This window comes from Ranitomeya variabilis, chromosome 6, assembly GCF_051348905.1.
Source record: "Ranitomeya variabilis isolate aRanVar5 chromosome 6, aRanVar5.hap1, whole genome shotgun sequence".
NCBI classification, from domain to species: Eukaryota; Metazoa; Chordata; class Amphibia; order Anura; family Dendrobatidae; genus Ranitomeya; species Ranitomeya variabilis.
Window position 1 is genome coordinate 112,908,645 of NC_135237.1, and position 21,322 is coordinate 112,929,966.

At 42.9% G+C, this 21,322-nt stretch overlaps 2 long non-coding RNA genes across 2 annotated transcripts; one reads left to right on the top strand and one right to left on the bottom strand.

Moving 5' to 3' along the window:
* Nucleotides 1–3,080: 3,080 nt before the first annotated feature.
* On the bottom strand, nt 3,081–18,459 carry LOC143783491 (uncharacterized). Its single transcript, XR_013217206.1, has 3 exons — nt 18,423–18,459; nt 16,175–16,266; nt 3,081–3,125 (listed from the first exon to the last, which is right to left on the bottom strand). It is a non-coding gene; the product is annotated as an uncharacterized LOC143783491 (long non-coding RNA).
* On the top strand, nt 4,109–21,227 carry LOC143783492 (uncharacterized). The gene is made up of 3 exons (XR_013217207.1): nt 4,109–4,153; nt 4,919–5,231; nt 21,109–21,227. It is a non-coding gene; the product is annotated as an uncharacterized LOC143783492 (long non-coding RNA).
* The last annotated feature ends 95 nt before the right edge of the window (nt 21,228–21,322 follow it).

Here is a 21,322-nt window from a genome sequence, read left to right on the forward strand (position 1 = left end):
CTTCACTGCAGCACATCCCGCGCGGCGCTGGAGTGACGTACGCACGTGACGTACGCATGTGACGTACAGGGCCGATGCGGAGCGCAGCCTCTTGTGACCGGTGACCGGTGGCATAATGCTGTCTCCGGTCACAAGAATGATTGACACAGCCGGGAGCCAATGGCTCCTGATGCTGTGTCAATCACATCCTGACCCTGGAGGACTCCAGTCTGGAGGAACTGTATGCACTGCAATGCGCAGCGTGTGGATGAACTCGGGGCCTTCGCTCCAGCCGCCAGCCCTCATAAGCGTCTGGCCGAGCGGTGCCGGCGGCGGCTGTCAGAAGTGACAGCTAGCTGGTGGGCCGTTAAAAATCATCAGGCGGGCCGGATGCGGCCCGTGGGCCACATCTTGCCCAGGTCTGTGTTAGAGTCAATGTTTAATGTTTCAGTAGGGCCTCCACGAATAACTATTATTAAGAGATTACTCATGATACCAGAGCAAAGAAAGAAAAAGCATAAAATAGCCATACTCTTGCTGAAGTAAAAGTTTAATGTGACCAAAAATGGTATCATTCCAACGTTCCCTTATATCGAGCCTGGCTGGCAATCGAGAGCGATGACAATAGTAACATGATATACGCAGTCTTTATGTCATAATTTACATTGGAGTTTGATTCTTTTCCAAAACTCTAAATTCTCAATGAAATGCATAGTAAAACAAATCTCAATAGATATAACAACAAATTATTCATGATATGCGTGCTCAGTTTAAGGGGCTTGCAAGACTGTCTTTTGATAAATGGATACATCTGTTTGGAGATCTGGTAAAATATCCTATTTACCGTAAATGTTTAGCTAGAAGTATGGCTGTAGCATACACTGATTTCTTTGAAATATACACAATTGGATCCATAAAGAATAAATAATATTTTCTTCTTTGCTTCTATGACCAAATTGTGCAAAATATTACACATAATTTTACAATATAGATAAATAAATACCACAGCCTATAGCAAAAATGTACTGGCTGCATTTCGGCAGCCGTAATAAGTACAGTATGTTATCATGTTTGAAGAAACATTCTTTTAGACTTTTTTTTAGCATATCGATTTTCCCATGTTCTTCATTACAGGTGGTTAAGATTTGGGTCTAAAATAATTTTGGGGTAAACATTAGACATCTAATATTAATTCAGAATCAAAACTTTAATACAAAAAATTAATACTGATCCTAGACACAGAATTTAAACATTCAGTCCACATATTTAGAGACAGAAAATGTATGGTGACCCTAGATTCAGGCTCCAAAATTAATTAAGATCCCAGACCAAGAACTACAAATTTAATTAATCCAGACCCCAGACTTAGACTCCTAACATAACAGCAATTCAGACTTCAAAATAGATGTACACCCCATACTCAGGCAATTCAAATTTTTTTTACATTAGACTCAGACCCCAAAATGACCTAAAATCAATTCATACTCAGAGTTCATTCAGACTCTAGACTTAGGCCCCTAAAATTAATTTAACCCATAGAGTTACCTGCCCATCATTTTTTTTTGTACCTGTGTTCCTGTTATTTTTATAGATTGATCTTTTTTTTTGTGGACCAACCAACTTAGTGATAGAAAAACAGATCTAGCAAAGATTGAAAAAACTTACACACAAACCAAAATTTGATTTAGCACACTCAAAAAAACAATGACAATTTTTGATGGACTCTCCCATTATTGAGATAGGGGATGGCAGTTGCTTTGGATACAATTCTATGTAGATAGGGGAAGAAGAGGGAGACGCTCTGTCTCTAGCTCCAACAATCTACATACTTCAGAACTGAGAATTTTGATAACACTGGTCAACAGCATTTTTGGTGCCAAAGATATTTCATCGAATTTAGGGTATTTTTGGGGTGCTGATTCTGAATATGTCATCAGTTTTGCCAGATTGGCTCAAGTTTTTGAGATTTTTGGTATCTTATTTATAGCACTTGTTGGTAAATGCGACGCATCATCTCATTAATTTCTTTGGATTAGTACTTGAACTGAGCAGTTCTCAATATAGTTTTGTGTTAATTAGTGTTCTAAAAGTTTGTTCATAGCTTGATTTTTGCACTAACTTTATGTTGTTGTCTGTTTTCCAGTGAAAAGCATGAACTCATCAAGAAGAAGTTGTCTTAACGATCCAGACTCATTCTGTTACATTTGTGGTGAATACACACTGCCAAAACATAGAAGAAACATAACAGACTTCGTAAAAAAAAGTGTATTTTGCCTATTTTGGGGTTATGCTTGGGGACCAAGACAAGTTTTGGGCACCACACATAGTGTGCAAAGCATGTATCGAATTATTACGAAAATGGAGCAAAGGACAAAGAAAAATCTTCAAATTTGGTGTTCCAATGGTGTGGAGAGAGCCAAAAAATCATCATGATGACTGTTATTTATGGTAAACACAGGTACAGGCACATCTTCACAATGAGGGACAGGCCTTCTTGCAGATTCCATGTTACTCCCATTTTCGTTTCTTATGCTTATTGAATCCTTGCACTTGCACTGCACAGAAATAACAGTCATCATGATGATTTTTTGGCTCTCTCCACACCATTGGAACACCAAATTTGAAGCTTTTTCTTTGTCCTTTGCTCCATTTTCGTAATCATTCGATACATGCTTTGCACACTATGTGTGGTGCCCAAAACTTGTCTTGGTCCCCAAGCATAACCCCAAAATAGGCAAAATACACTTTTTTTTACGAAGTCTGTTATGTTTCTTCTATGTTTTGGCAGTGTGTATTCACCACAAATTCAATCTGAGATTACCTTGTCGTTATTCAATCTGAGATTACCTTGTCGTTGGTGAATGGGCTCACAATATTTGGCCAAATCTTGTGCTAAAATCTCATGTTTGTTCATAAAGTTCATAAGCCGTTATGCTATTCCTATTCCTTATATTTCAAACTTCCTTATTTTAGCACAGATGTGTGCAGCCATAATCTATTATTATGTATGTATTTTTTTGGCTATGCACCAGCATTTATAATTATTATATATATTGTTCAGTCAGTTTACTTATTTTCACCACAAATGTAACAGAATGAGTCTGGATCGTTAAGACAACTTCTTCTTGATGAGTTCATGCTTTTCACTGGAAAACAGACAACAACATAAAATTAGTGCAAAAATCAAGCTATGAACAAACTTTTAGAACACTAATTAACACAAAACTATATTGAGAACTGCTCAGTTCAAGTACTAATCCAAAGAAATTAATGAGATGATGCGTCGCATTTACCAACAAGTGCTATAAATTAGATACCAAAAATGTCAAAAACTTGAGCCAATCTGGCAAAACTGATAGCATATTCAGAATCAGCACCGCAAAAATACCCCAAATTCATTAAAATATTTTGGACACCAGAAAAAAAATTTTTTTTTGTTGACCTGTGTAATAAATGAATAACTGATCAATTCTCGCAAAGAACAAAGCCAATTTTTCTTATAAGATACATTACAAAGTTGCTTATTTTCATGTGTACTATTTATTTATTAAATAAAAATTAAAACAGTTAAAACAACGGTTACTATTTAAATAACGAGTAACATAAACCATAAATCTGAGGAACATTCTTTTAGCGGGGATATCCATTACCGGTATTGAATAATGACTTCAGGCCTGTATCCAATACGGATAGGCAGTAAACGCTAAAGGTACCTTCACACGAAAGGACATCGCTAGCGATCCGTGACGTTGCAGCGTCCTGGCTAGCGATATCGTTTCGTTTGACACGCAGCAGCGATCAGGATCCTGCTGTGATGTCGCTGGTCGCTGAATAAAGTCCAGAACTTTATTTGGTCGTCCGATCGCTGTGTATCGTTGTGTTTGAAAGCAAAAGCAACGATACCAGCGATGTTTTACACTGGTAACCAGGGAAAACATCGGGTTACCAAGCGCAGGGCCGCGCTTAGTAACCCGATGTTTACCCTGGTTACCAGCGTAAAAGTAAAAAAAACAAACAGTACATACTCACCTGCGCGTCCCCCAGCGTCTGCTTCCTGGCACTTACTGAGCGCCGGCCCTAAAGTGAAAGTGAAAGCACAGCGGTGACGTCACCGCTGTGCTGTTAGGGCCGGAGCTCAGTCAGTGTCAGGAAGCAGACGCTGGGGGACGTGAAGGTGAGCATGTACTGTTTGTTTTTTTTACTTTTACGCTGGTAACCAGGGTAAACATCGGGTTACTAAGCGCGGCCCTGCGCTTAGCAACCCGATGTTTACCCCGGTTACCCGGGGACCTCGGCATCGTTAGTCGCTGGAGAGCGGTCTGTGTGACAGCTCTCCAGCGATCAAACAGCGACGCTGCAGCAATCGGCATCGTTGTCGCTATCGCTGCAGCGTCGCTTCGTGTGAAGGTACCCAAGGTCCTAAAGATAAGATAACTGCTTCATAATCTATACCCTTTGTTAACTGAACTTAGACTGTCTCATGCTTTACATAGGATTCCCATTATTTTCTAAGGCAAAATCTGTTACCTTTGGCAAGGGTGGATCGATATGGAATTTTGTAGTAAGCAATTTCTTACACCTACAAGCTATGTCTTTCACAATGCCACAATAGAAAGACATATTTTTGCAGGGACAAAGTGAAATAGAAAATAAGAGTAATATACCACTTTTTCTGTACTTGTAAACTGGACTAAATTATCTAAAACAGAATTTGGAGATGTGTAGCCAAACACAAAGGAGACATCATACATGGCAGGAACAAACTTGTCTTGAGAGATGTCCAGGAGGTACACAGTGCGTGTAGGTATTCAGTATCCATCTGCAATACAGATCAATGTATTGAGCAGGGAATTGGTACAAAGCGATGTTAAGGAAGGAAGCACTATAGGTTTACTGCATTTAGTTAATCCTAACTCTCATAAAGTTTTTTCCCTTTCAGCATTCTACATGCCGTTGGGGAGCCTGTGTTAAAAGTAATAGAAACCATCGTTTCACACCATCACCGTGTCCAGAGCCAATTGTACCCAAGTCAGCTTTACTGCACTCTTTTCTGCTTTCGTCACTGTCTGAATGGGAGCCACCACCACCCTGTCATCCTTGAACCAGCGGTCCCCATTTCTAACAGTGTCAGACCCCAATCCTGGAGCTTCCTCGTCTTCAATGGTCACACCTTTGGCCAGCTCTGCCAGGTCCCAGAAGTGGTCCACCGCTGTATCCAGATGAAGGTTATGTCCCTGGTGACATCAATGCAGGTGAGACCTCTCCAGTTTTTCTAAGATGCCTATTATTTATTGTGTCAATCCCCTTGAGACTCTAAGGGGGAAAATGGTGATTCTTGAATATGCATAAGCTGTAAAATAGTTGCATTATTTATTGACATCATCTCTACATTGACATGTTTGACACTGTTAACCCCTATTTATTTTGGACCTTGGTTTTTTGATGTGGTCTCAAAAGAGGGGCTTCTCTGTGCAGGGTCTTGGACCCTAGGAGTATGTACAGGGTCCTCGGACTAGTATAAGTTATACCCATTTGAAATGTATTTTCTACTGTGGTTCTATTTTTATTTATTTGCACAGTAATGGGTGTCTGATCATAATAATAATAATAATAATCTTTATTTATATAGCGCCAACATATTCCGCAGTACTTTACAATTAAGCGGGGACATATACAGACAAATTCAATACAAGTTAGACAGAGGCGATAGACAGAGATGAAAGAGGAGATATAAGGAGGTGCGGAACTGTGGAGGGCTTTGTGGGTGAGAGAGATGAGTTTATACTGGACCCTGTAGCGAATTGGTAGCCAGTGTAATGACTGGCACAAGATGGAGGCATCGGTGAAGCGGTTGGACAGAAATATGACCCTGGCTGCCGCATTCAAGATGGATTGGAGAGGAGAAAGTTTGGTAAGAGGGAGACCGATCAGAAGAGAGTTGCAGTAGTCCAGACGAGAATGAATAAGAGCGACAGTAAGAGTCTTAGCAGTTTCAAAGGTGAGAAAAAGTCGGATTCTGGAGATGTTTTTAAGATGCAGGTGACAAAAGCGAGTGAGTGATCGGATATAGGGAGTAAAGGAAAGTTCGGTGTCGAATATGACCCCAAGACAGCGGGCATGCTGCTTGGGAGTTATGGTTGAACCCTCCTCGTATGTGGAGATTGCACAGATTAGGGGTGATTTAGTATTGTTAATCCCAATCTAATTGGGTCCTTAAAGCACATACGCATATCCCTTATTTTGCTATTTTGTTTTAGGTCTGGTAAATATTAGGGGTGGTGTGGTTATTAAGGATCTAAACATAGCAGATAGAGGCGTGCTATGGTATATTACCCCATCTGCATATGATGCATCCCGCAGTACTTTGATTGTTGTTTGTCTTTCGCACATTGCACCTATTTTAATTTTTGTTTGTTGTATATGGTAATTGTAGATTTTAACAATTTATTAAAGGTTACTTTTTAATCCACATCGCTATACAAGTCCCAGAGTTGGTCAGACCCACACTTCTGTCCCATCATATGTTCTGGTATGGCTACCACAGTCATCCTGACTTCACCTTGTGGAGCACTGTCGTTCTGCTGTGTAAGTGCTTCTGTCATCACACCATTGTACTCAGTCCTAGCGGTTGCTACTTGCAATGACACGTCACAGTCACCCCCGGAGTCTATGTCACATCCCACAGTATGGTGAACCCTCAAGTTCCTCTCTATCTGGGTGTCAACTTCACTCTTTTTAACTACCACATCATTATCAGTCATCTTGTGGTACATGTCAGGTGACATCATGTCTGTAACAGGCCCGTTCACCATTTCCTTTGGTCATGCCTAACTTAGGACTGTCAACTCTAGAGGGCACATTCTCCGCATTAATTCTCATACATATTAATTCCGCAGACACTTTTCCTTTTATCCACCAGTCTCACAGGGCTTCCAAGTCCCGCCCTATTACCATAGTGTACAGTGAGTCCGGGACTACCCCCACTTCGTGGTACGTGGACCCCTCAGTCACATCAATGTAGAGGCAGGCTGTCAAACGTCCTTTAACGTCCCCACCAGAGCCATTCACTCTTGACCCCATTCCAGGTGACACAGAATGTTCAGGAAGGATCCTCAGCAAAGACACTCTACTACCCGGGTCTATCAGTCTCATCACACTTTCCCCCTCTAACCAGAAGGGACACTGTTGTGACGTCTTATTGGCCGAGCAATCCACAGCACAGCATGGACCTACATAGCATGAACTACGTTCTTCCCGGCTACAGTCCAATGGCGCATTCGCCGCCACCTCTTTTTTTATCACCACCCCTATTTGGGTTACTGACTCCTTTTGGGACTCCGCCCCGTTAGGGTCACCACCCCTTTTTAGACTCCACCTATTTTTTTGGCAACCATCCCTGTTTGGGTTACCGCCCCCTTTTTTGGGACACCACCCTTTTAGGGACACCACCCCTACCCTGGGGTACACCCTGTGGACTCCCCATGGTACTTTCAGGCACCAGTTCGCAGAGTACAAAAAAATTCTCTTTAGGTCAGCACTGGCCCTTTAAGAGTCTGCACGAACTGGACCAATGTCCTCTCAGGACACCTCACCAGCTCGTGCTGGTGCTACTACAGCTCCTGCTGCAGTTACAAACTGCCAGCACCTCCGGGTGCTGATCACAAGCCGCTTCTACTGCCACTGCAGCTCCTGCTGCTGCAGAACCTCTTGCTGCAACTGCAGCTCCTCAATGTGAGGCTCTGCACAGCTCCGTACTGCAGACTTCGTGGACCCGTCGATCCACAGCAACTCTTCATAACCCCGCCGAGTTACAGCCAGACACTTGTAAGCTTCGTGGATCCGCCAATCCATAGCAAACTTCGTAACCCCGCCGAGTTACAGCAATCACATCCATATGTGCTTCCTGGACCATTGCCCGCAGTCTAGCACCATATGTGAGATAGTGCTACCTGAGTGGGTTGGGGGACACTCGCTTGGCAATGGGATTAAAGCACTCAGGCACGGTTTCTCACATAAATAGTCTATTTGGTTTATTAACTCCGCATAAACACATAACATAAAGTCCATTTCATTACATCCATGAACATATCATGACCACCAGTCTGTTCATGTAGCAGATAAACCCCTATGCGGTATATTACAACCCCCCTTGTCTGGGGTTACCTTCCAGGAGCTCTGCTCCTCACGCTGACTCCTTGGCAGTCTGGCTTCAACAACACAGAAGCCGTCCCAGGCTCTGTAGGTACATGGCCTTTCCGTGCGCTCTTCAGGATGTCTCACCAGCTGGGACCATCCAACACACAGGCCACTCAGTGCCAAAGCCCCACCACGTGCTATTCAGGGAGATATCACTACCAACACAAAGGCTTCTAGGACCTTGCACATGGACCAAACAGATCCATAAATTCTCAACCATGTGACCACACCATGGTCACGTTATGTACCTGCAACCCCTCCCCTGGATGGGAGGTGTGTGGTTAGCCAGACACGCCCAGCTCTCTAACTAACCCTGCAAGCCTCCCTTTTAAGTAAATAAACACAAATACTTGTGGGACTACAGGTCCCAGAACAACCTTACTTCAGGCTTACAGTGCAGACTCCCTCTGCGAAACATACCGGCCATTTACAATCCTGCCGGTCACTGTTTCACCATCACCATTATAGATACGCTTCCATGCATATCCTGAGGAGCACATACAGTGCCCCCTGGCTGTAACATGGGTCATTGCATCACAGTGGACATATTGCCATGTCAGTTTTATTGTATAATAAACATGGTACATAAAAAAGCAAAAAAAAAAATAATTGTGCAATTGCACTTCTCTTGCAATTTCTAAACAATTAGATTTTTTTTCACACTTTCAAGTGCATCACAGGATAAAATGAATGGTATAATAATACAGTCATATTGCACGACTCGTTAAAGGGTTGATTGTGACTTGTAGGATCGCTACTTCCAATAGGTGGCGCTGTAGAGTTTAAGTCCTCTTTTTCTCAGAAGAGGCAATTTGCATATTTAAATTCCTAGAGGAGCATTGTACGGCAAATAAGCCTCCTTACCTTGACAAGCCAGAGATGGTATGTCACTCTCCATAAGGAGAAACGATACCCCTTAGACCCCATGTCCAGAGCCTCTCACCTATCCAAATCAGTTCTCATGCTTCGCACTGACGAGGGCCAACAGCCCGAAACACCGTGTCTGCGAATTGAGATACTGATTTGGCTTTTATCCTAAGTCATATTGCACGACTCGTTAAAGGGTTGATTGTGACTTGTAGGATCGCTACTTCCAATAGGTGGCGCTGTAGAGTTTAAGTCCTCTTTTTCTCAGAAGAGGCAATTTGCATATTTAAATTCCTAGAGGAGCATTGTACGGCAAATAAGCCTCCTTACCTTGACAAGCCAGAGATGGTATGTCACTCTCCATAAGGAGAAACGATACCCCTTAGACCCCATGTCCAGAGCCTCTCACCTAGCCAAATCAGTTCTCATGCTTCGCACTGACGAGGGCCAACAGCCCGAAACACCGTGTCTGCGAATTGAGATACTGATTTGGCTTTTATCCTAAGTCATATTGCACGACTCGTTAAAGGGTTGATTGTGACTTGTAGGATCGCTACTTCCAATAGGTGGCGCTGTAGAGTTTAAGTCCTCTTTTTCTCAGAAGAGGCAATTTGCATATTTAAATTCCTAGAGGAGCATTGTACGGCAAATAAGCCTCCTTACCTTGACAAGCCAGAGATGGTATGTCACTCTCCATAAGGAGAAACGATACCCCTTAGACCCCATGTCCAGAGCCTCTCACCTAGCCAAATCAGTTCTCATGCTTCGCACTGACGAGGGCCAACAGCCCGAAACACCGTGTCTGCGAATTGAGATACTGATTTGGCTTTTATCCTAAGTCATATTGCACGACTCGTTAAAGGGTTGATTGTGACTTGTAGGATCGCTACTTCCAATAGGTGGCGCTGTAGAGTTTAAGTCCTCTTTTTCTCAGAAGAGGCAATTTGCATATGGTATAATAATAATAATTTTATTTTAATAACGCCGACATATTCCGCAGCACTTTACATTTTACAGGGGACTTGTACATACAATAGACATTACAGCATAACAATAAACACATAGATCAAAACAGATACCAAGAGGGATGAGGGCCCTGCTCCCAAACTTCAATCTATGAGGAAAAGGGGAGACACAAAAGGTGGATGGTAACAATTGCTTTAGTTGTTCGGACCAGCCATAGTGTAAGAATAGGGTATTCATGTAAAGCTGCATGAACCAGTTATCATCTTAAGTATGTAACAGTACAGACACAGAGGGCTAGTAAATGCATAAAGCATGTGAGAACATGATATGAGGAACCTGGTTATGGTAAAAATTTTGAATGGGCAACACAGGGATAGTTAGGTTAATGCGTTGAGGCGGTAGGCCAGTCTGAACAACTGCGTTTTTAGGGCGCGCTTAAAACTGTGTGGATTGGGGATTAATTGTATTAATCTGGGTAGTGCATTCCAAAGAATTGGTGCAGCACGTGAAAAGTCTTGGAGACCGGAGTGGGAGGTTCTGATTATTGAGGATGCTAACCTGAGGTCATTAGCGAAGCGGAGGGCACGGATAGGGTGGTAGGCTGAGACCAGGGAGGAGATGTAGGGCGGTGCTGAGCCATGAAGTGCTTTGTGGGTGAGGGTAATAAGTTTGTACTGGATTCTGGAGTGGATGGGTAGCCAGTGTAATGACTGGCACAAGGTAGAGGCATTGGTGTAACGATTGGTGAGGAAAATGATCCTGGCTGCAGCATTCAAGACAGATTGGAGAGGGGAGACTTTGGGAAGAGGGAGACTGATTAGTAAAGAGTTACAATAGTCCAGACGAGAATGAATAAGAGAAACAGTGAGAATTTTTGCAGAGTCGAAAGTAAGAAAGGGTCGAATTCTAGAAATGTTTTTGAGGTGCAGATAACAAGAGAGAGCCAGTGATCAAATGTGGGGGTGAATGAAAGCTCTGAATCAAGTATGACCCCAAGACAGCGGGCATGTTGCTGGGGAGTGATGGAGGAACCACACACGGAGATGGCAATGTCAGGCATAGGCACATTAGTAGAGGGAGGAAGCACAAGGAGTTCAGTTTTTGACAGGTTCAGTTTCAGATAGAGGGAGGACATGATTTTAGAGACAGCGGTAAGACAATCATTAGTATTTTCTAAAAAGGCAGGCGTGATATCAGGAGTAGAGGTGTATAATTGGGTGTCATCAGCATAGAGTTCGTACTGGAAACCAAATCTACTAATTGTTGGTATCATTCAAAAGTACAATTCGTCCTGAAAAAAGCCAAGCTGTGTGGATGGAAAACTAAAAAGGTTATGGCTCTTGGCAGAAGGAGAGGAAAAAAACAAAAAACAAAAAACAGAAATTGGCCATGGCGTGAAAGAGCTAAAGCCAGATGCTCGATACATACATGTTTTGTTTTATTTTTCTCAATATGTAGTAGTGTTTACTGAAGCCTGGCTATAGAAGATATTTGCATTAGCTTTTAGGGTGTAGATTAAAACCATAGGCAGAATAATGTAAATTATAGGCAAGAGTGAAGAGAGGATAGCATTTACATCAAATGTTTTGCCATTTATTTCTCTAAGCTTGACCTTGACAAGCTGCTGTTTATGCATGAACTTAGGAAACTGCTGTTTACTGTAAATGCGCCAGAGTTTACAAGTTCTGATGTATATTATGTATTCTGTAGAGGTATGCTGGTCATTTGATGTAATTAAAACTGAAGGTCCAAATGTTACAGGGGGAGACAGAGAATTCCACTTATGGGTGACTGTGATATCTTCATGAAATTATGGCACTCAGATGAAATCCAACAGCAACTTTTGACGTTACAACTTGTACATTCAGACCTCCAACCTTCTGATCATCCGGCAAAAAAGCCTATCCTCACCTCCTGTTTCCTGTCACATGTGATCGCTAAGGACAGGGATGCTGTTATATGTCACAGTGACCATTAATGACAATGTCTATGGATGGGACATTGCTTGTGGATAAATTAAAATGCTGAAAAACAAGTGGAGAGAAGCAAATATGAACTTAATTTATGCAAACTACAACATCAGCTGTAATGGGAATCTGGCAAGAGATTTTACAATGCAAACTATATAAACTATTTTGAATAATCTTTGTTTTCAGATCATTTGACAGTTGTTTTGAGGAGCCCATTATGCCACTCTTCAGAGGAGATTCCATCAGGAGAACAACTTGCAAGTGGCCACTTTAAGTAGCTTTTCTCATGATTGCATGCATCTGGCTATGAAGTTCAAAGCTCAATGAGGTTACAAAACCAAAAAAAGTGCTTTAGTAAGTCAGTAAAAAGTAGGTAGGAGTATTTAAAGCAAGAAAATGATAAGGGAGCCGATACTTATGCACCTGTCAAATTTTGTTTGAATGCAGATTTCACATTTTCTGTTAGTACAATAAACCTCATTTCAAGGCAGAAACATTACTGTGTCCAACAGTTATTAGATATATGAAACTGAAATAGCTGTTGCAAAAAAACAATTTTTATAAAACATTAAGCTTAAGATTAATAGGGGTGCCCAAACTTTTTCATATAACTGTATGTTAATGTGTAGCTAAAAGCATCAAAATAGCTAATTTATGAGCTTAGCTAATTATCACTGTTTCAAACTGACACAACAGTTTTACCCATAGACCCGTAGGCACAAACAAATACTCGATATGTTTGACGTTTAACGTTGTCAGCCTTTTATCACCAAATCGGTTTTATGGATATTTTATGTGCACTTCATTAAGGGAAATCTGAAAAAGCACAGTCCTCATAAGACTGTAAAAAAACAAACAAAGCATTATTTTGTTCAGTCTTATCTAAGAAAATGAAAATAAAAATAAAAAAGTCAGATAGAAATGTAGTGCTATCATAATTAAATATGGTAGATTTAACTACTTAAAGATCAAACTTTTTTAGTCCTTAAATGGGTTGTCCACTACTCGAACAACTTTTTCTCAATCCCTGTTTCCCCATTGTAAAATAATAACATCTTTACTCACCATTGGTTCCAGCAGTGTTGGCACTGAATCTCCTGGGGATTACTTGAAATTTCTATATCACGTGATCTCTGCAGCCAATCAGCGCTGACTTCCCTCTCCCCGCCTTTGGACAAATCACATACATCCGGTGGAAGAGAGCGCTGCAGCGGTCCATAAGATTGTAGCATAGTGCAGGTATAATAACATGACAGAATACCTAAAAGAAAACAATTTTCTAGAAACAGTGGTAATTCTGTCTTGGAAGTAAAGAGGGAACATATCACTTGGCACTCAAAGAGTGGCATGCAGAACTCTGACCTAACTGCTCCAGAGTTCCCATCATAATAGTCTTGGGGTACATGCAACTTATTAACTACATTTTATAACCTCTATCCTGGGGGAATTAGCAAAATAAGTACCGTATTTTCCGGCGTATAAGACGACTGGGCGTATAAGACGACCCCCCAACTTTACCAGTTAAAAAATAAAATCTTCTTAAAAGTCGGGGGTCTTCTTATACACCCTATGTCGTCTTATAGGGCCGGTGAATATGTGCCTTTTGGGGGGGGGGGGGAGTGATCCTGATGACGACGAGGGGGCGTCTCACAGGAAAGTGAGTATCCCCCATTACCTTATCATAGCGCTGCAGCGTGGGGTCTCTGTGCTGGGAGCGGCGGCTGCTGTGCTGTGGTGCGGCGGCTCCTCTTCTGCAGTGTGGGGCCTCTGTACTGTGGGGTGGCGGCGGCGGCTTATCTTCATGCAGTCGGGGCTCCTCCGGCATCGCAAAGCTCGGAAGCCCCGCTGGCAGCTCCATCGGTACAATGCGGTGGCCTCCGGGAAAATGGCCGCTGCTCAGATTCAGATCTCGTCCCGAGATCTCGGGAGACGAGATCTGAATCTGAGCAGCGGCCATTTTCCCGGAGGCAGCTTAATAGGTGCGATGCGGTGGCCCGGCCGCTGGGGGCTGCGCATGCTCAGATTCAGATCTCGTCCCGAAATCTCGGGACACGAGATCTGAATCTAAGCAGCGGCCATTTTCCCGGAGGCCACCGCATTACACCGATGGAGTTGCCGGCGGGGCTTGCAGGCTTTGAGATGCCGGAGGAGCCCCGACTGCATGAAGATACGCCGCCGCCACCGCCCCACAGCACCAGAGGCCCCACACTGCAGAAGAGGAGCCGCCGCACCACACACAGCAGCCGCCGCTCCCAGCACAGAGACCCCACGCTGCAGCGCTATGATAAGGTAATGGGGGATACTCACTTTCCTGTGAGACGCCCCCTCGTCGTCATCAGGACCACTCCCCCCCCCACCCACCATATACATCCGGCGTACAAGGCGATTCCCGGCGTACAAGACGACCCCCGACTTTTAAGAAGATTTTCAGGGGTTAAAAAGTCGTCTTGTACGCCGGAAAATACGGTAATTTTATTTTTTTTACCTTTAAAATTTTGTCAAGTTCATTAGGCAGCATAAATAATGCAATACATGTATTTTGTGGGTCAGCACTATTATAACAATACAAATTTATATCAGTTTTGTTTAAAAAGTAACCGTTGTTTTAGTTTTTATTTAATAAACCAATAATGCACATGGAAATAAGAGACTGTGTAATATATCTTATCAGAGAAATTTGCTTCTTTCAACTCCAGTATTTAGCTTTCATATTCAAAATTTCCAATTCTGGTGTAAAAACTGTATTCAGTGAAGACAGATTATTACATTACTGAGATAGGAGATGGCAGTTGGCACTTATAATATTCTATGTACAGTAGAGGGAGGAGCTAGAAGCTTAACTCCTCCCTCCTCATCCCCCTCACATCTACATAGAATCTTATCAGCACCAACTGCCATCTCCTATCTCAGTAATGTAATAAACTGTCTTCACTGAATACAGATTTTACACCAGAATTGGAAATTTTGAACATGAAAGCTCAGTCCTGTTGGAGAAAGAAGCTGATTCCTTCGATAACATACTGTATATTACTAAGTGTTAGGGCTGGCGGAACGCACCGAGTAAATACTGAGATTATATAGGTGCGTTCGCAGCCCGGGGTCCACCGTGCAGGAGTGGAACCTGCTGCTAGTATATGGTGGCACTATATGGCGGTACAACGCCTGAATAGACAGGGGTTCAGTCACCCGGTCTATATAGGAGCGAGCTCTGTTGCTTCACAGAGTCGCCGGGATTAGGATAACGCTGTGCCCTGTTAACCTCACAGAGGATCACAGCTAACTAACAGAGCAGGTAGCATACAGTGGTCATACAGTCAGCATAGCACACAAACAAGGTGCCGGAATTCTAGTGGCTATACGCCAGCCCTAAATTCACACACACAAACTCCTCTCCGGAGGTGCAGGAATTCTAGTGGCTATACAGCCGAGTCTGAACACATGCAGACACAGACCACAAAGTAGCTAAGCTCATAAACATATTTTATTTTTTGTAGAATTCAAGGAGATCTCAATTCCACTGGAGTCAATTCACTCATCTCAGCAGTGATACTATGTCAGCATTTAAAAAAGGACTGGTTGCTTTGCTTATCTTTTAACAAATGGCATTGAAAGTTATAAATAAACTAGCGATAAAAGAGCATAATGGATTGAGAAAGCTTGAACTTGATGGGCCTGTGTTTTTTCCTATGCCAGTATGACATTAACAAAAATAGCAATCCTTGGATTGTTTTTCTTATTTAATTTCTCTGCACTGTTTACCACGCGGTATAATTGACAACTGTATTCTGCTGGTTAACACAAATACAGCCATACCCAATTTATACATTTTTTTATGTTTTACTACTTTAGCACAATGAAATCACATGGGTCAAAAGTAAGCAATGATGTGTGAGGGCAAATATTTTGTGAGACAATATTTACCGTAAAAGTAAGGTAGTACCATCAGAGGCGTAGCTAGGGTTTTGGTTCGGGGGGGGGGGCTAAACTTTTGAGTGGGTCCCTAACCAGGTAACCTTGATTACAACTGGGTGACGCACCCTAATACTGGAGGATGACCTCAGCAAATGACCATGCTGTTACTGAAGATAATCTCTATGTAAAGACCAATATGGATATTACCGCCATATGGTCAGTGGTAGATACCAGTCCTACAGAATATATAAGAGATCACAGCACAGTTACAGATAATGTCTTACCGCTGACGTCCTTTCTAATGGAATTGTTCATTTTTCCCGTCTTTTCCATCTGGCCCAGACCAACATGACAACTTCTTCCAGCTACAACTCGTCTGCAGAGAATACAACAAAGACACATTTAACTTCTCATATTTCAGCCCCATCACCATCTATTCCCAACCTGCACAAACTCCTCATCCTGCTGATACCCCAATACTGAGGCGCTGCTGCCGTATGTGTCCCTATTACTGCACCTGATACCCCAATACTGAGCCGCTGCTGCCGTATGTGTCCCTATTACTGCGCCTAATGCCCCAATACTGAGGCGCTGCTGCCGTATGTGTCCTTATTACTACACCTGATACCCCAATACTGAGCCGCTGCTGCCGTATGTGACCCTATTACTGGCCCTGATACCCCAATACTGAGCCACTGCTGCCCTATGTGACCCTATTACTGGCCCTGATACCCCAATACTGAGCCACTGCTGCCCTATGTGACCCTATTACTACACCTGATACCCCAATACTGAGCCGCTGCTGCCGTATGTGACCCTATTACTGGCCCTGATACCCCAGTACTGAGCCACTGCTGCCCTATGTGACCCTATTACTGCACCTGATACCCCAATACTGAGCTACTGCTGCCGTATGTGTCCCTATTACTGCCCCTGATACCCCAATACTGAGCTGCTGCTGCCGTATGTGTCCCTATTACTGCCCCGATACCCCAATACTGAGCCGCTGCTGGCCTATGTGACCCCATTACTGTACCTGATACCCCAATACTGAGCCGTTGCTGCTGTATGTGTCCCTATTACTGCACCAGATACGAAAATACTGAGCCACTGCTGCCATATGTGTCCCTATTACTGCCCCTGATACCCCAATCCTGAGCCACTGCTGCCGTATGTGTCCCTATTACTGCACCTAATGCCCCAATACTGAGGCGCTGCTGCCGTATGTGTCCCTATTACTGCACCTGATACCCCAATACTGAGCCGCTGCTGCCGTATGTGTCCCTATTACTGCGCCTAATGCCCCAATACTGAGGCGCTGCTGCCGTATGTGTCCTTATTACTACACCTGATACCCCAATACTGAGCCGCTGCTGCCGTATGTGACCCTATTACTGGCCCTGATACCCCAATACTGAGCCACTGCTGCCCTATGTGACCCTATTACTGGCCCTGATACCCCAATACTGAGCCACTGCTGCCCTATGTGACCCTATTACTACACCTGATACCCCAATACTGAGCCGCTGCTGCCGTATGTGACCCTATTACTGGCCCTGATACCCCAATACTGAGCCACTGCTGCCCTATGTGACCCTATTACTGCACCTGATACCCCAATACTGAGCTACTGCTGCCGTATGTGTCCCTATTACTGCCCCTGATACCCCAATACTGAGCTGCTGCTGCCGTATGTGTCCCTATTACTGCCCCGATACCCCAATACTGAGCCGCTGCTGGCCTATGAGACCCCATTACTGTACCTCATACCCCAATACTGAGCCGTTGCTGCTGTATGTGTCCCTATTACTGCACCAGATACCAAAATACTGAGCCACTGCTGCCATATGTGTCCCTATTACTGCCCCTGATACCCCAATACTGAGCCACTGCTGCCGTATGTGTCCCTATTACTGCTCCTGATACCCCAATACTGAGCTGCTGCTGCTGTATGTGTCCCTATCACTGCTCCTGAAACCCCAATACTGAGCCACTGCTGCCCTATGTGTCCCTATTACTGCACTTGATACCCCATTACTGAGCCGCTGCTGCCGTGTGTGTCCTATTACTGCACCTGATACCCCAATACTGAGCCATTGCTGCCGTATGTGTCCCTATTAATGCCCCTGATACCCCAATACTGTGCCACTGCTGCTGTATGTGTCCCTATTACTGCACCTGCTGTGTGGTTCTCTGTGCCCTCTAAATTCTAAAGCAACTCTCTACAATATAGTAATGCCAGGTGCAAGTGCCCTAGAAAACAGTGGCCATATTTTGCCCCAAGAAAGTAATAATGCCCTGTGTGCCCCTTTGATAGCCACAGTAACCTGAGTTCCCCTATAACAATAAGTGCCCACTTTACATTTAATAAAGTCCCGAGTCTCCCCCTGAAAAATTATGAAAAATGTAATTATAATTCAATTAAGAGTTTTGTCAAATTGCGAAATGTACTTAATTTAGATAAATAACTAAATAATGGTTCGATATAGTGTTAATATTTCCAGAATGAGTGATTACTGCACAATAACTAACCTCTAGGAAATTGGTCCCCAACCTTTTTGATATTGAGAGCCACATTTTGCTCTGAAAAACAGTCGTGAACCACAATCTGTGAGAAGAAATTACGGTATAAAAGCCATATGTCGAAAAATAACAGATAGCTAGTTATTAAATGGTCATCACTAGTCATTAGAGGGTTATTCTAGTTATTTTGGGTCAGAGGGTCTACTATTTTTATGCTATATTCATATTTCATATAGCCATTGTAAAACTTGGGCCAGTCACGTCCACAAATTTGGAAACTGACTGGCTCTGTGTACAGCTCCCTGTACTTGTCCACATAGCGGATGGTTGCAGGAACGGTCAGCTAATTATATGCACTAGTCTTCCCAGTATATTGGACCAGACTAGACTACTGCATGCTGCAATTTTTGTTCACAGCACATAGGCTCATAGCTGGCAGGACACAGGCCGAAAATAAGTTAGTTTGAGCATAACCTAACCCTGAATAAAGGCGTCTGCGTATCACATTTCCTGCATGGACCATGATTTTGCAGACTGACCACTAAACTCCTGGCCTGAACTGAACAGCCTCATAGACATATATGACACTGTTAAGGTGGGGATACGGGACTCAGTCCTTAAATCCCAGTTTCAGACCATAATATATGAATTTCTGAATGAGGCCTTTGTTTGAATTTAGCCATCCGTGTTTTACAGATTAACTGTGGGTCTCCCAAACTGAACAGCCTCATAGGCATATATTTACCTCCAACTATGAAAGATAAGAATGAGGGACACTTATTTATTTTATGCTAAGTCAGTACTCTCACCCACCTCTACATGCGCCGACGCTGAAATATTGCTCCTAGTGAAGCCAGTTAGTGTTCCTACACAGTATGGTGCCATTTTCATGGTCTCCACAATGCCCCACACACAGTATGATGTCCCCACAGTGTACACACAGATCTGCTACATCAACACACACCTTGCATGTGTCCTGCTCCTCGTCTGTGCTGTCTAGCCACTGGATCTTTCCGCCACTGATCAGTCTATGGAGAAACTGAATACCTGCCTGGACCTTTATGTCATGTGAGAATGCGACGTAACAACAACAAGCAAAAACAAAACATTTGTAGTGCGCTTTTCTCATAGTTGATTCCAAGCAGGGTTGTCAACTTGACTTTTATTTTTTCTGGAGAGCTTATCAAAAAATACACCTACATACAATGTTCTTATGGACACATTGGAAAAAGAAATCATTAGTATTATAAGTGATCCATGTCTACAGCCAATAAATCTGATACGAGACATCAGCTGTATTTACTATAACTGTAAAATAATGCTAGCCCCCCCACCCAAATACATAAGAAAATAAGGTAGGGGTCTCATGGCAACATAAACCCTGAATAGCCTTCATGTTATTCTAATGGTTTTTTACTTCAGCTGTTTTTGTTTATGAAAGGTCAAACAAAGGTCAGTGAGTCAGCTCTGATTACCTCAGGAACAGTTCAAACCAGTTCTGACTGGCTATATTGGCGCCTTTTTGACGGTTTGCTATTGGTGGAATATTATTTTGGCGGTCTTTTTTAAAGTATAAAAAGCCTTGCTTGGTGGTTCTTTCCCCATTCCGCTGGATATATGAAGAAAAGAAGATCCCACCTTCCCTCCCTTTATTTATTATTCCTACTGTCGTTATGGTTTATTTGTGGGAAAATCGCCCATTCTATGGGTGGATTGGTTTATTGGTGTTTTGGTGTTTGGACAATTTTATCTGAGTAATTTATTGATTTATTATATTATTGAGTCTTAATGTAACCCAAAATAAACTTCATGGCCATTTTATTCCAACAATTTGAATTGTCTTTTTTATCATTGGTTTGAATGGGTTTTTGTGTGGCCATGGAAATTATAGTCAAAATCATCTGTATACGTTTTTTCAGCTACAAAAAACCCACAAGCGCCTTCAATTTTTTTAACGGAAAGGACAAAAAAGTGCCGTATTATTAAGACTGACCTGACATTTTTAGACGGTTGCCAACATTGATTCAAAGCACGAAACGGTCCTGGCAGGACTTCCAGTCACGGCATAAACTGAATGGTGGAGGATGATGTAATGGTTCCCTGCTCCACAGCTTTATTCAGCAGTACAGAAAAATAAGCCCAAAATGGAGGGTATATTGGTCAAATAAACCACCATGCTCCGAAACACAATGGAAAGAGCACGTGGAGGAGAAATAGGTACCAATAGCATGTACCAGGACACTCCAAACAATTAGATATAACAGAAACAAATGGAGTAAATGTCCATCTACTTGGCCCCTGACGAAGCCGACGCGAAACGCGCGTTGGGGCAACAGTGTGGATCCTTATTTGACGCTGGCATCTGGGTAAGAACCTGGTGGTTATTTACTATGCACATGTTATTTTTGGGCCTGTGTACAGGGCTCATGTGAGTGCATATATCACTTTGTCACTATACCCCAGGGGAATGTACCTATATATAGTTGCACTATGCACTTTATGATATGCAGTAGGTGTCTATTTGTTTCCACACCAGTTTTTGGTCTGTGCTACCCGGCTCTCTTTAGCTGAATGAATTTGTAAACTACATGTGTGTTACACGTATTGATTTTTTGTAACTATTTGACTTAATAAACTTACTATTTAATTAAGTAGATGGACATTTACTCCATTTGTTTCTGTTATATTTATTCAGCAGTATCTGTGACCTGCGAAGACAGACACATCTGAAGTCGGAACATACTCTTAACCTCCAGTGAGACAATGGGATAGCTCCCTAAATTCAGGACAGTTCCAATGGCTCCGGGATGGTGGCCAGTCTGGGCTTTGCAGTTTGTGATCGGACACATGGATGTCTGAATTCTGCCTCAGGGCTCATGCAGTCAACTGATTTTCTCGTAAGTGTGCTA